The 14,549-nt window shown below is 47.2% G+C and overlaps 1 protein-coding gene across 1 annotated transcript in view; it reads right to left on the bottom strand.

Moving 5' to 3' along the window:
* The window catches only part of NIBAN1 (niban apoptosis regulator 1), a 106,675-nt gene that overhangs the window by 24,435 nt on the left and 67,691 nt on the right, over window positions 1–14,549 (bottom strand). The window lies entirely within an intron of this gene.

Here is a 14,549-nt window from a genome sequence, read left to right as displayed (position 1 = left end):
CTGGTGGTGCTGCGGGCCCAGCGCTGCTCTCAGAAGCAGCCCCCGGGCCGGGAGGCAAAGGGCTCCATGTGCGCATGCAGAGCCCTCTGCCCCCCCCTCCCCCCCAGGGGCCGCAGCACTTCCTGGAGTGGCGTGGGGACAGGGCAGGGATGCAGGGAGCCTGCCCTGGCCCTGGTGTGCGCCACTGCCACCCCGGAGCCACTTTAGGTAAGCGGCACCAGGCTGGAGCTCAAACCCCTCCTGCCCCCCGCCCCCCAACTTCCTGCCCTAAGCCCTCTGCCTGTACCTCGCACCCCTCCTGCACCCAACTCCCTGCCCTGAGCCCCTTTCTGCACTCCTGTGCATTCCAACCACCTGCCCTGAGCTCCCTGCTGCACCCTGCACCCCGTGCACCCCAACTCCCTGCCCTGAGCCCCATCCTGCACTCTGCACCCCTCCTGTACCCCAACCCCCTTCCCTGAGCCCCCTCTTACACTCTGCACCCCTTCTCTGCTCCAATCCCTTGTCCTGAGCCCCTTCCTCCACATCCCGCACTCCACCCGTCCTGCCCCGGCCCTGCATACAATTTCCTCACCCAGATCTGGCCCTCGCCCCAAAAAGTTTGCCCACCCCTGGTCTAGTCCTTAGTTATTTAATTTGCCCATTTCTTTGTTATGATACATATAGGAAAAATTATCTTGACAAACTCCTAACTACTCTGCCTAGGATAAAAGGTATGTTAAAGTTAGCATGTGTTAGCTAGCATAATGAAGAGTGTAAACACATGCTAACTTTAACATACCTTTTATCCTAGGCAGAGTAGTTAGGAGTTTGTCAAGATAGTTTTTCCTATATGTATCATAACAAAGAAATGGGCAAATTAAATAACTAAGGACTAGACTTTTTTCATGCATTACCTGCAAAGACTATTTTTATACAACTAGTCTATTATTCAAGGTTATTTGCTGAACACTTTATACAGACATATCCTGTCAGGTAACTATCCATTGCCACTATTGCTTAGACCTGCAGTTCTTGGCCACCCTGGCCTCCATCTATTGCTACATTAGAAGGAGTCCTGGGGAGGTTCTAGTGCACAAAAGGGGGCTGCGATATGGACAAGGTTGAGAACCACTGGTTTAGAGTATTTGCTCTTTGTAAACGGTAGATGCTCTGTCACAGAGTGCAAGTTACATCACATGCCATTTTCTCTGCTCTCTGTCCAGCCCCACAAACCACTTTCAAGATAGCTGCAATGGACTGTTCTGTCATGAATACATCAGTTACTTAGGTCCATTGGCTGTTCCCTTCACGTGGGAGATGCAAATAGTGCAGCTCTCTCACTGGAGTAGCAGCCATTTAGTGGGTGTATTTTTTCCAGGACCTCTGGGAAACATTCCATCTTCTCTAGCCCTGGAGAAATCCCATAGTACAGTCCAACTGCTTGAGCTGTCTGCTTGGATAGGGGTCTGGGCCTAAGACAGCACTTTGCCAAGATTCTTTGAGAACCAGAAGAGCTGTGGCCTTCACAATGGATAAGTACCACTTCTGTGAGTATTACCATCTTGGGGAGATTATGAAGCTGCATTACTTAGTTCCCCCTTTTCAAGACAAGATACTTTCAGCATAAATAGTTCTAATCATAATGTGCATATAGGGGTGGGGGACGAGACGTGAATAAGAGGAAGGGGAAGAATGTTTATTCCACTGAAATTAGTTTTGCTAGGTTTTTTTTAAGACAATTTATAAATGAGTTTTATGAGGAAGGCCAGGGAATGAATACATGAGTCTTGTCTGTAAAATCTCTCATATGAATGTATGCTGCTTTTCATCTTTGTAGGAAACTTCTGTGGATTAATGGGGGCTCTGCACATGCACTGAGGACAGACCAGATAGCTCATACAAATGAGCTTGGAAAAAAAGAAATAGGGACAACCTAAGGGTTTTTTAAAAATGAAACCAGAGTTAAGCTATGACACTTAAAGGGTCCCCAAAATCAGCAGATTCACAGCAAAGGTCCTTATAGACCTGAAGTGTCTCTCTGGGTTGAAGCCATTCCAGGAGAGCAAGCTCTTTTCCCCTGTTGGTGCATCTTAATCATGGAAATAACCTGACCAGTTTGGAGAAGACTGCCCGAAACTGGAATGGGACTATTTTTGAGTGTTAAAACATTTGGTTAACTTTTCCCATTGCTTCTTCTCACTTTCACATTTCCTCTTCACTCCTCATTTTCATCTAAGGTTGGAGAATGAAAGTGCTGATCTGGTATGACAACGAGACTGTTCTCACACTATTTCCAGCCCTGTTTTGCACACTGTTGTGAGGGGGCATGGCCTCCTTCCAAGACTGACAGGGAGGGACGGCCACGGATCACTACACAGACAATGAGGTTCAGACAAACAGCTAAGTTTTTGGATGCCAGTCTAAACTAAACATGAACTCTGAACCACCTGGGGTTGGCAATCCCCTTATAGTAATACACGGTCATGTCTGTACAGTGCCTAGCACAACAGGGCCATGAACCTTGCCATTACTGCACTATAAACAATAATAATACTTTGAGATCTTGTATCAAAGCCACTATGGAAGAGCAAAGAGCTTTACAGCTGTTAAGTTTACACTCAGCAAAACTAAGGAGAGGGTGTGGGAATAGTGTTTAAGCCACCTTTCCACATCTGTGAACCTGAGCCATATACAGCCTGAAACAGCCCCTGGCATAATGAAGAACAGCCCTAAGATGCTCTAAATTACATCATCCGCAGCAAATCTGGTAGGGCATGCTGCAATGTGCCCACATCTGAGATGCCAGCTCTCTGTCCCCTACACCAAGATGGGGAGCAGAGAGTATAGAACCAGCTGTGCCATCACTGTACAACCTAATGGTTCCCCTGCAGCAGGGGGACTCCTTGGCCATCCCTTAAGGGTAGCCCTTGCCATGTACCAGAACTGGGGCAGAGGATTGAGCACTAATGGCCCAATTCTGCAGACTTTATTCATTCAAACCATTCACTGAAAGTAACAGGAGTTGCACATGGGTAAGTTCTGCATGCTTTGGCTCTAATTAGTAAAGCCTCACAATACCACTGAGAGATAGTACGGAAGTATTAACCCTATTTTACAATTAGTCTGGGGCCCAGAAAGGTCAAGCAACGTGGCCAAGGTCATACAGTGGGTCAGTATCAGAAATGGTAATAGACCCCAGGTTTCCCCAGACCTGTGCTAGCCCCTATATGATTCACTAATCATGACTGCAACTAACTACATGAACTTTAACACTGTCCCAGTCAGGATTCCAACCATTTCTCTGTTTCCACAACCTTGGCTTATAACATTTTTTGTCACAGCTTACACACCAAGATATTAAAACTGTAGGGTAACAATACATTTGGTACAATTAATTCTATTTTGTTGGCTGAAAAATTAAGCACATGTCCAACCTACAAGCTTTTTTTAGTATAAAAATTAATCATTTTGACCACAAGGGGGCCAGACTGTGCTGCTGCTTGTATTTTAGATGGATTTGGCTAGAAGAAGTCAGAACTGTAATTGTTGCAACGCTGGGATTCTGACTCACATGTTTTCATTTTTAACAGCTGTGCTCATTTCCAACCAAAAGGGAAAAAGGGATGAGCCGAAGGGATGGTACTTGGATGGTGCAGATGTGACAACAGGCTAGTGGTGATGGGACTCTGCTCTCTAGAATTTAGCGTTGTCATTTCCTAACTTAACGAGAGAATTTATACTCTCTGTCCAGAGGTCTCTCTGCCCCAGTGAAAAAAAGGAAGGTGGGATGGTTGGGGGCGGGAAATAACAATTCAATCAGGAAACATATATAAAGCAACAAGTACAATACTGTCCCAATCATGCTGTCCTTTGTGTACTAGGCAGTAGAGAAGTAGAATGGAATTGCACCAGCCCTATGAAAAGTTGCATAGAGTACAGGGAAAGGCAGTGCTATTACGCACCTTTTGGGCTTGATTCTGCAGGGCCTTGCACTTCATGCAGTCATTTACACCTGTGCAGATTGTGTGCAACCTCTACCATTCTGATTCAGTGCAGTTTTACATTCACTTTGAATAGGTGTGAGTGACTGCTCAAAGTGAAGGCACTGGGGAACCAGGACTTGTGTGTGCTGTACTGTGCAAAATTCAGTCAGAGTGAGGCACACAGGTCCCAGGTACTGTCAGAAATGGGGGCATTGTCTGAGAACCTTTGAGGTGTGGTCAAGCCCAGAAGGAGCTGCACTGTGTGACTCTCATGATTTCAGTAAGGGACCTATGCTCATGCACTTTTCTGTGGGCAAGTGTGCTTAGGCTAGGTAGCTGCAAACATCATAGAATCGTAGGACTGGAAGGGACCAAGAGAGGTCATCTACTCCAGTCCCCTGCATCCATGGCAGGACTAAATATTATGTAGACCATCCCTGACAGGTGTTTGTCTAACCTGTTCTTAAAAATCCCCAATGATGGAGATTCCACAACCTCCCTAGGCAATTTCTTCCAGTGCTTAACCATCCTGACATGAAGTTTTTCCTAATGTCCAACCTAAACCGTTCTTGCTGCAAATTAAGCCCATTGCTTCTTGTCCTATCCTCAGAGGTTAAGGGGGATGATTTTTCTCCCTCCTCCTTGTAACAACCTTTTATGTACTTGAAAACTATTACCATGTCCCCCCTCAGTCTTGTCTTCTCCAGACTAAACAAATCCAATTTTTGCAATCTTCCCTCATAGGTCATATTTTCTAGACCTTTAATCATTTTTGTTGCTCTTCTCTGGACTATCTCTAATTTGCCCACACTTTTCCTGAAATGTGACACCCAGAACTGTACACAATACTCCAGTTGAGGCCTAATCTGCCCAGAGTGGAGCGGAAGAATTACTTCTTGTGTCTTGCTTACAACACTCCTGCTGTTGTAAGCAAGCATTCCCACTTACAGCCCAGAATGATGTTTGCTTTTTTTTGCAACAGTGTTACACTGTAAACTCATATTTAGCTTGTGATCCACTATGACTAAGGCTGCGTGTCTGTCATGGAAGTCATGGATTCCGTGACTTTCCATGACTTCTGCAGCGGACGGTGCTGGCTCAGGGGCTACCTAAGCCAGGCAGTCCCTAGGCCAGCAGCAGCAGCAGTTTGGGTGTGTGGGAGGAGGCTCAGGGCTGGGGCAGGGGATTGGGAGCAGGGCAGTGCTTACCTCAGGGGAAGGGGGCTCCCCGGCTCCCATTGGCAGGTCCCTGCAGCTCTTAGGCGGAGCGGCCAGGAGGCTCCGTGCACTGCCCGCACCCGCAGGCACTGCCCCTGCAGCTCCCACTGGCTGCAGTTCCCGGCCAATGGGAGATGTGGAGCCAGCACCTGTGGTGGGAGCAGCGCGCAGAGCTTCTCCTGGCTGCCCCTCCCCCTAGAAGCTACAGGGACCTGCCAACGGGAGCCAGGTAGGGAGCCTGCCAGCCCCGCCAACCCTCCCCAGCAACAGCAGGGGGTCCTGGGCCACCCCCCCAGCCCACTCAAGCATGGGTCCTGGAATGTGTGCCACTGCCCGCACCCATCACCACCAGCGGGGGTCCCAGGCTGCGTGCTGCCACCTCCCTCCTCTTGCATCTGCGGCACCTCCGGCCAACTCCCCCAGAGCACCTGTGGCCCCCCAGCTCAAGTTTTAGTTAGGGGTATATAGTAAAAGTCATGGACAGATCACGAGTCGTACATTTTTTTTTTATTGCCCATGACCTGTCCATGACTTTTACTAAAAATACCTGTGACTAGAACATAGCCTTAACTATGACCCCCAGATCCCTTTCTGCAATACTCCTTCTTATGTAGTCATTCCCCATTTTGTATGTGTGCTACTGATTGTTCCTTCCCAAGGAGAGTACTTGGCATTTGTCCTTATTGAACTTGATCCTATTTACTTCAGACCATTTCTCCTGTTTGTCCAGATCATTTTGAATTTTAATCCTATCATCCAAAGCACTTGCAACCCCTCCCCACATAATATCGTCCACAAACTTTGTAAGTGTACTCTCTATGCCATTATCTAAATCACTGATGAAGATATTGAACAGAACTGGACCCAGAACTGATTCCTGCGTGACCCCACTCAATATACCCTTCCAGCTTGACTGTGAACCAGTAATAACTACTCTCTGGGAATGGTTTTCCAACCAGTTATGCACCCACCTTATAGTACAGAAGTGGGCAAACTACAGCCCGTGGACCACATCCAGCCTGCAGGACCACCCTGCCGAGCCCTTGAGCTCCTGGCTGGGGAGGCTAGCCCCCAGCCCCTCCCCTGCTGTCCTCCCTCCCCCGCAGTCTCAGCTTGCCGTGCTGCCAGTGTTCTGGGGGCGGGGCTGCGAGCTCCTGCCGGGCAGCGCAGCGGTGTGGCTGGCTCTGGACGGGTGGCACAGCTGCCAGTCCTGCTGTTCTGACCGGCAAGGGGGTGGGAAGCGGGGGGGCTGGATAAGGGGCAGGGGGTCCTGAGGGCAGTCAGGGGATAGGGAGCAGGGGGGGTTCGATAGAGGTGGAGTCCTGGGGGGGGTGGTTAGGGGTGGGAGGTCCCAGGAGGGGGCGGTCAGGGGACATGAAGCAGGAGGGGTTGGATGGGTCGGGGGTTTTGAGGTGCCAGTCAGGGGGTGGGAAGTGGGAGGGGGCAGATACGGGGTGGGGGTCAGGCTGTTTGGGGAGGCACAGCCTTCCCTACCCAGCCCTCCATACAGTTTCGGAACCCTGCTGTGGCCCTCAGGTCAAAAAGTTTGCCAACCCCGTTATAGTAGCTCAATCTAGGTTGTATTTTCCTAGTTTGTTTATGAGAAAGTCATGCAAGACAGTATCAAAAGTCTTACTAAAGTCAAGATATTCCACATCTACTGCTTCCCACTATCCTCAAAGCTTGTTATCCTGTCAAAGAAAGCTATTAGGTTGGTTTGACATGATTTGTTCTTGACAAATCCATAGTGACTGTTACTTATCACCTTATTATCTTTTAGGTGTTTCCAAATTGATTGCTTAATTATTTGCGCCATTATTTTTCCAGATATTGAATTAAGCTGACTAGTGTGTAATTCCCCAGGTTGTCCTTATTTCCCTTTTTATAGATGGGCACTATATTAATACTTCCATATTTCACAGTGGTGCTCGGAAGATAAATTCATTAATCACTGTGATGTACTCAGATACTCTGGTGATAAGGGTCATATAAGTATTTAGACAGATACTTCAAACCTAAGGATTTTTCTACACTTGGAAATTAACCAAAATAGCAATTCTAGAATGATTAATATAGTATCCTTCTATTACAGATTAAGCTAAGGGGGGGGGGCCTTTTATTGCAAAATAAGTGTCTACATTGAGGCCTATACTGAAATAATTATTTCAGAATAATTAATCCATAATAGCAATTTCAGTAAATTTCCTAGTATAGACAAGCCCTGATTCTTAGTAGCCATTGCAGATGGAGTGCTTGCTAATGGTACTTCCCTTTATAAACTTAAACTGAAAGCAATTCATTAGTACATTATCTGCTATAAAGCTCCTTTTCAAGGGATGGAAAGCCATCTGTTAGCAATATGACACCTCATATTTCTCCTGAAATTTGCATGTCTCACAAAGGCATTTTTAAGTTCATTCAAAGCATCAGATAGGTGCGTGCAATGAATCTTGTATCTGGTGAACAGAACAAGCTTCCAATGTAAATCCCTCTAAGAACTCTGAAGAGAGATTCATAAACTCAACCCTAAATTCATCAAAATAGTACATGGGGGATTAGCCAGAGGACACCCATTAATATTGGGAACTGCATGGCTGAATCCTTTGGTACTCCATTGTAAATGTAGGGGTACACATATACTAGTCAAAATAATGACAAACTTTTCTGAGCACTCCATGGGCTTGACTATCAGAGGTGCTAAGTACCCATCCATAGCTCCCACTGACTTTAGTTGAAAATGGGGATACTCAGTATGTCTAAAAATCAGGTCCCTGTAGGTGTCATAACAATTCAGTTCAAACTGCTTCTATTTATGTGTGTATTGTAACAGATTATATGCTCACAGTTTTGGTTCTGTGGCTATTGTTCAGAGGCAGACTGCTCAGATAAGCATTGGTGTTTTGATTTGCTTAGATGCTGGTTTTCTTAAACAGGAATTACAGAAATGCAGCCATCTCTGAAACAAAGTGTGGCTCCTACTTTATACCACCTAACACTACCCCACAGTTTAGAACAAGTGAATAATTCTATATCCAGTTTAAAGTACCCGACCGTGTCTTTCTAAGTGATTAGTTTGAATATAAGGCCATTCCAGGCTAAGTCATTGCACCAACAAAGGAGCCGTTAACCTGGTTATAAGACAACACAGCAATGCAAGTAGGCGTTTGAAGAAAGCCAATGAATTTTTGGCTATTTAACAAATGTAATGGCAACAACTAATTTCTCAATATAACTATCAGCAGAACTCACTCTTCATTCTGTACTTGTGTGCAGCTGCATGGAAAAACCTATGTTTGGGGAGGTGAGTAAACTCCTAAGGGACTAGAAGTGTTTCCTCAGCTCTTGCCAAGACTTTGATTAAACGTGATAACCAGACAGCAATATATTTCCACCTTTCCAAATATATTAGGCAGTTTCGTCTACAAAGGCTTTGGCTACACTTGCATTTCAAAGCGCTGCCGCGGCAGCGCTGCCGCGGCAGCGCTTTGAAGCGCTAAGTGTAATCAAAGCACCAGCGCTGGGAGAAAACTCTCCCAGCGCTGTCCGTACTCCACTTCCCTGTGGGGAATAACGGACAGCGCTGGGAGCGCGGCTCCCAGCGCTGGGGCTTTGACTACACTGGCGCTTTGTAGCGCCGCAATTTGCAGCGCTGCAGAGGGTGTGTTTTCACACCCTGCTGCAGCGCTGCAAATTTGTAAGTGTAGCCAAGCCCTGAGACTAAAAAGCTTTGTGGGTTTGTTTTGGATCTTCATTCATTCTGCAGTGCTGAGACTCACTGACTCATGCCCTTTGGAAGCACCATTACTTTGCTAAACTGTACAGCTAGCCAAGCCTTGTATTCAGGATACTTTGGGATGTGTGAAAACTGAACATGTTATTCATCAAAACAAACAGACCATTTCTTTTGCAATACTGTAAATGCTATTCCCCAATATGGAAAAGAAAGACCCCCCTGGGTTGCCCTTCCTTACAACAGAAGTTTAATAAATATAATATAATATATAAATTAAATAAATAAATAAAAATTATAATTAAATTTAATACAGACTTTACACTTCTAGTACTTTTTGCTCAACGATCTCAAAGTGCTTTACAAATGTTAGCTAAATCTCTAAGGAAAGTTTTAAAAAAAAGTTTAACTGACAGGGAAACAGGCCCAGAGAAGTTAGGAGACAAGCCTGAGAATAGGTAGGAGTCCAAGACTTTGCTTCCCATGCTTCAGACCAGTGCATGGATGATGGGCAATTAAGAGACCATTCAGCTAGGCAGACTGCCTACTATAAAGGAGTCAACGACCTAAGGCCATTACACACAGGTGAGCATGTTTGGATCCAATCATCAAATAGCCGCATAAAGCAATGGCAAAAGGCAACAGTCCAAGTTGCAGTAGGACACAGGTCACGCACAGCAGCTACAGACTCAGGTCAGTGGTGGAGACAAAACCAGAGACAACTACAGAGTAGACGCAGACAGCTGGCACACTTGGGGCCCAGGCCATGGGACAGCTAAACATGTGGGGCCAAGGCCAGGACCAGGAGAACATAGAGCTTCTGCCCTCAGCTTGCCTGATATAAGAAAGTCAGAAGAAACAAGGTATATGAGCAATACAGAGCATCAATAGGACATCATTGTGACACAAAGGCCCATTAGTGGTTCACTACTCTGTGTCAACAACTCGTCAGGACTGAAATGCTCATTACACCCACCTCACTATGTTATAATCTGTATCTAAAAGGACTCATGTAATACACTGTGGTCAAACACTTGCAACGCCACACGTCGCCTGGGGAAGCGCATTGGCTACCACTGGGAGTGGTGCGCGGGACACCAGGAAGTGGGAGCCCAGGTGCCGCAGATCAGGTCTGACGACAACACCATTGTCACCCCGAGCGCCAGTGGCTTGCTGGAGAGGACCCTGAAGGCTGCCATCCACTTGCTGTACATGGAAACCCTGAAGCATAAACCGGACCAGGGTAAAGCCTTTGTGTTGACCAGCAAGTGGGACGCCAGCAACCACTTCCTCGCTGGGGGTGGCTTCACCCGTTTCGCTGACTGACGGTTCATCCACCGTGCCTGGCTCAACTGCGTCCCGCTCAACGGAGGGGGATTTTGAACCTTCAGTGATAAGCAATTGAAAGAATTGATTGTATATAATATTACTGTATTATAAAAGTTTGCATGAGGTGTTTTATGAAAACCTCTGACACACTGGTGATTAATAGAATAGTAAAATGTACGTATTAGAACATTATAAGGAATTATGGATACTCATTGATATTAGGCTTTACAGTCTATGTCCAAACAAAGGGAAAGCAGGACTCTCTCAGAGAGGATTAAACATCACAGCTATTTACCTGTCTCCTGTGTAAATTAAGCATGATGGAAGCCCCAATTACGTACAGGGGGATGGGAAGCCCACAGAAAGGGAAAAACAGTATGAGGTCATCCTGCCTCTTCAAACAGAGTCAATGAACTTTGCAAGGTATAAGCAAACACAGAAGCCATCTTTGACATCCATCACTAGACAGACACAAGGGAACAGAGTTCTTGCAAGCTGAGAAAGATAGGTCCTACAACAAAGAGGGGGTGGGATTAAAGTCTCTGGGAACTGAATATAGGTGAGAAACCTGCTTAGGTGAATATCTTTCCCCTACGAAGACAAGGGAAGCCAGCATCTTGTACTTCTGTGGAAGGTCCTGACTGAGGGAAAGTCAGCCATGTCTGGAAAGAAGGAAGACTGGTGAGCAAAACTATCTTGAACAAAGCCTGTACCTTGCTAGGTTAAGTTTTAGACTTTTAGATGCATGTTTTCCCTTTTATTTGCTTGTAACCCTTTCCAACTTTATTCCTTTTTCTTGGCATCACTTATCCTATATCCTATTGTTAATACATTTGTTATATTTTTACTATAAACCAATTCAATGCTGCATTTGAAGGGAAGGCATTACTCACTTTATGCAGTTACTACGGTACTTCAAGATGTGTGTTCCTATTGGTGCTCCACTTCAGATTCGCATCCGCATCTTGAGACCTTGATTGGAGATTTTCAGTTAGTGTGTCCATTTGGCCTGTGCATGTGTCTTATGCCTCCTCTTACTGGACATCAAGACTATATAGGGGTGTATGGGTGAACCGCACTCATTTTCTTCTCTATCCAAATGTTCCCTAGGGAACAGTCCAAAGCAGAGGGGAAGGATGGCAGATAGTGGTGCACCCATAGGAGGACACATCTCAAAGAACTGCAGTTGTTGCACAAAGTGAGTAACCCCTTCTTCTTCTTTGAGTCATGTCCCTATGGATTGTCCACTTCAGGTGACTTCCAAGCAGTATCTCCAAATGGAGGAGGGAGCTTTGGAACAGAGTCCAGAACTGAAGATAGAGCTGCACAACAAAGTGCTGAATTGGATCCGACAGCATGGATCAGGGCGTAATGTTTAGAAAAAATGTATATTGAAGCCCATGTAGTGGCAATGCATATATCTTGGATACTAGCACACTCTTAAGTAACACCGTAGATGTTGCCTGTGATCTGGTCAAATGTGCTATCACCCTCTTGAGGGAATGAATGCCTGCAGTATCGTAACAAGCAATAATACACCCAGATATCTATCTTGATAGTCTCAGAGCAGAGCTCATGGACATCTTGGATCTATCTGCAAAGGAGATGAACAGCCTAGGTGACTTTCTAAGTTGCTTGGTCCCATCTAAGTAGAAAGCAAACACCTTAAAACATCCAGGGTATGGAAACAGAACTCCTGCAAAGAAGTATGTGGCTTAGGGGGGAAAAAACACTTGTAGATTAATGGATTGATTATGGTGGAACTCCCATAAAACTCTAGGTAAGAATTTAGGGTGGGGACATAAAGAGACCTTGTCCTTGTAGAATACCATAAAGTGGGAAATCTGCCATCAAGGCTCCAATCTCCCTGAACCTATGGGCTAACATGATGGCTACTACAAAGGCCTTCTTCATAGATATATGGAGCAGAGAACAGGTTGTCATTGGCTTAAATGGAGGTCTCATAAGATAACTGAGTACCAGATTAAGATCCCATATTGGGATGGAGTATCTAATCTGCAGGTAGAGATTCCCCAAACCCTTAATAAACCTAGACAATACTGGGTGAGCATATATGAAGAATCCTTCTACCAGAGGATGAAAGGCTGATATTGCAGCCAAATGGACCTTAATTGAACCAACTGAATACCCCAATTTCGAACAAATAATCCAGGATGACTGAAAATGGCATCAAATCAGGCAGGAGGCAGCGATGACAACACCAGTGGAAGAATCTCTTCCATTTCTTCAGGTAAGTATTGTGGATTCACTTCTTTCTACTATTCAGTAACACCTGTTGTACCTCCGTAGAACAGAAGGATTCTAACCCTGTGAATCATCAAGGAACACTTAGGTGGATAACCACTAGGTTGGGATGAAGCACACAACAGGAGATGGGGAATGATAGGGAGCTTGAGCTAAGGTTGGATAAATAGGTGAAGCAGGTAAGGGTACCAGGCTTGTCTCAGCCAGACTGGTACTATAAGGATAACTTTGGCCCTGTTTTGTCTGATCTTGTTCATCACCCTTAGTATCAGAGGCATTGGAGGAAAGACGTCTACGTCTATGCACCAGTTCCATAGTTTCATGACTTCGGCACACAGGGAGGGGGATCTTGCTTCTCCCTGCTTGTTGATACAGAACATGCAGGATAGCTTATCCATCATGACCCTGATTGATTTGCCTGAATGAGAGGTAGTAATGAAGGCAAGTGTTCCTGTCAGCCTTGCCAACAGATAGATGCAGAGACTAGTTTCCTGAGTTGTACATCTACCCTGAATCATGAGGGCACTGAGGTGGGCTCCCCATGCCCCAGAGATCAGGGTGTCAGTATCGAGAGATGCTTGGTACCCATGAGGAGAGGGGACTCCATTTCATCCATTATTGAGAGGTCTTTTGTATATCTAAATTCTTATGGTACCAAGAAGGGGATTGGTACTGACAGAGAAACTGAGGACATGGTTGCAGAAGCCGACAGTATCATTGATGTCCGGCACCATTGCTTGCTGGGTGCCAAGGGTGCTGAAGGCATAAGTACCAATCATGGGCGCCAACTTATATGGGCTCGTGGAGCTAAAGCCCCAGGAATATTCAAAATCAGGGGCTCTGCTCCACCAATATTTGGAGCTAGGTTTCGCCCCTTTAAATCCCAGCCGCGGCCGGGAATCAGAGGGCTCTGGGCTGCCTGCAACCGCGGGGAGCCCAGAGCCCTTTAAATCCCAGCCGCGGCCGGGAATCAGAGGGCTCTGGGCTGCCCGCTGCTGCGGGGAGCCCAGAGCCCTTTAAATCTCAGCCGCGGCTGGGAATCAGAGGGCTCTGGGCTGCCTGCAACCGCGGGGAGCCCAGAGCCCTTTAAATCCCAGCCGCGGCCGGGAATCAGAGGGCTCTGGGCTGCCGGCAGCAGCGGGGAGCCCAGAGCCCTTTAAATCTCAGCCACGGCTGGGAATCAGAGTGCTCTGGGCTGCCCGCTGCTGCAGGGAGCCCAGAGCCTTTTAAATCCCAGCCGTGGCCGGGAATCAGAGGGCTCTGGGCTGCCGGCAGCAGCGGGGAGCCCAGAGCCCTTTAAATCTCAGCCGCGGCGGCTGGGATTTAAAGGGCTCAGGGCTCCCCGCGGCTGCCAGCAGCTCAGAGCCCTTTGAATCCCAGCCCCTGGCCGCTGATTGCCCCCTCCCCCGACCCCTGCCCCAACTGCCCCCCAGGACCCCCACCCCCTATCTAAGCACCACTGGTCCTTGTCCCCCGTTACCCACTCCCGAGACAACTGCCCCTAACTGGCCCTTGGGACCCCAGCCCCTATCTAAGCCTCCCTTCTCCTTGTCCCCAACTGCCCCCTCCTGAGACCCCACCCAACTTCTCCCCAGGACCCCACCCCCTACCTGTCCCCTGATCAACCCCCTGGACTCCCATGCCTATCCAATTGCTGCCTGTCCCCTGACTGCCCCTCCGAACCTCTGCCCCATCCAACCTCCCCTGCTCCTTGTCCCTTGACTGGCCCCTGGAACCCCCTACCCCTTCTCCAACCTTGTAATCTTGTGGCACTGACGCTCTGTAGCTTCATTTTATATCGGCTTACAGGGCGGGAGTGGGGGGGGGGCACCACCATTTTGGGCCCCACCAAAAATTATACAAACCTGCCGCCTATGGTACCAATGGCTGGACTGAATGCACAGGTACCAACAGCAGGGCTGAGCTCACCGGCACCAGTCTCAAATGCCTATGCTCGACCTTTTTGCTGATACTTAAAGCTCCAGAACTTTGCGCCCCCACCGGTACTAGCAGAGGAGTCCTTCAACTCAACGGTAACAAGTT

The sequence above is a fragment of the Mauremys mutica genome, chromosome 8, assembly GCF_020497125.1.
Source record: "Mauremys mutica isolate MM-2020 ecotype Southern chromosome 8, ASM2049712v1, whole genome shotgun sequence".
NCBI lineage: Eukaryota > Metazoa > Chordata > Testudines > Geoemydidae > Mauremys > Mauremys mutica.
This window is presented reverse-complemented; position numbering and strand designations above follow the sequence as displayed.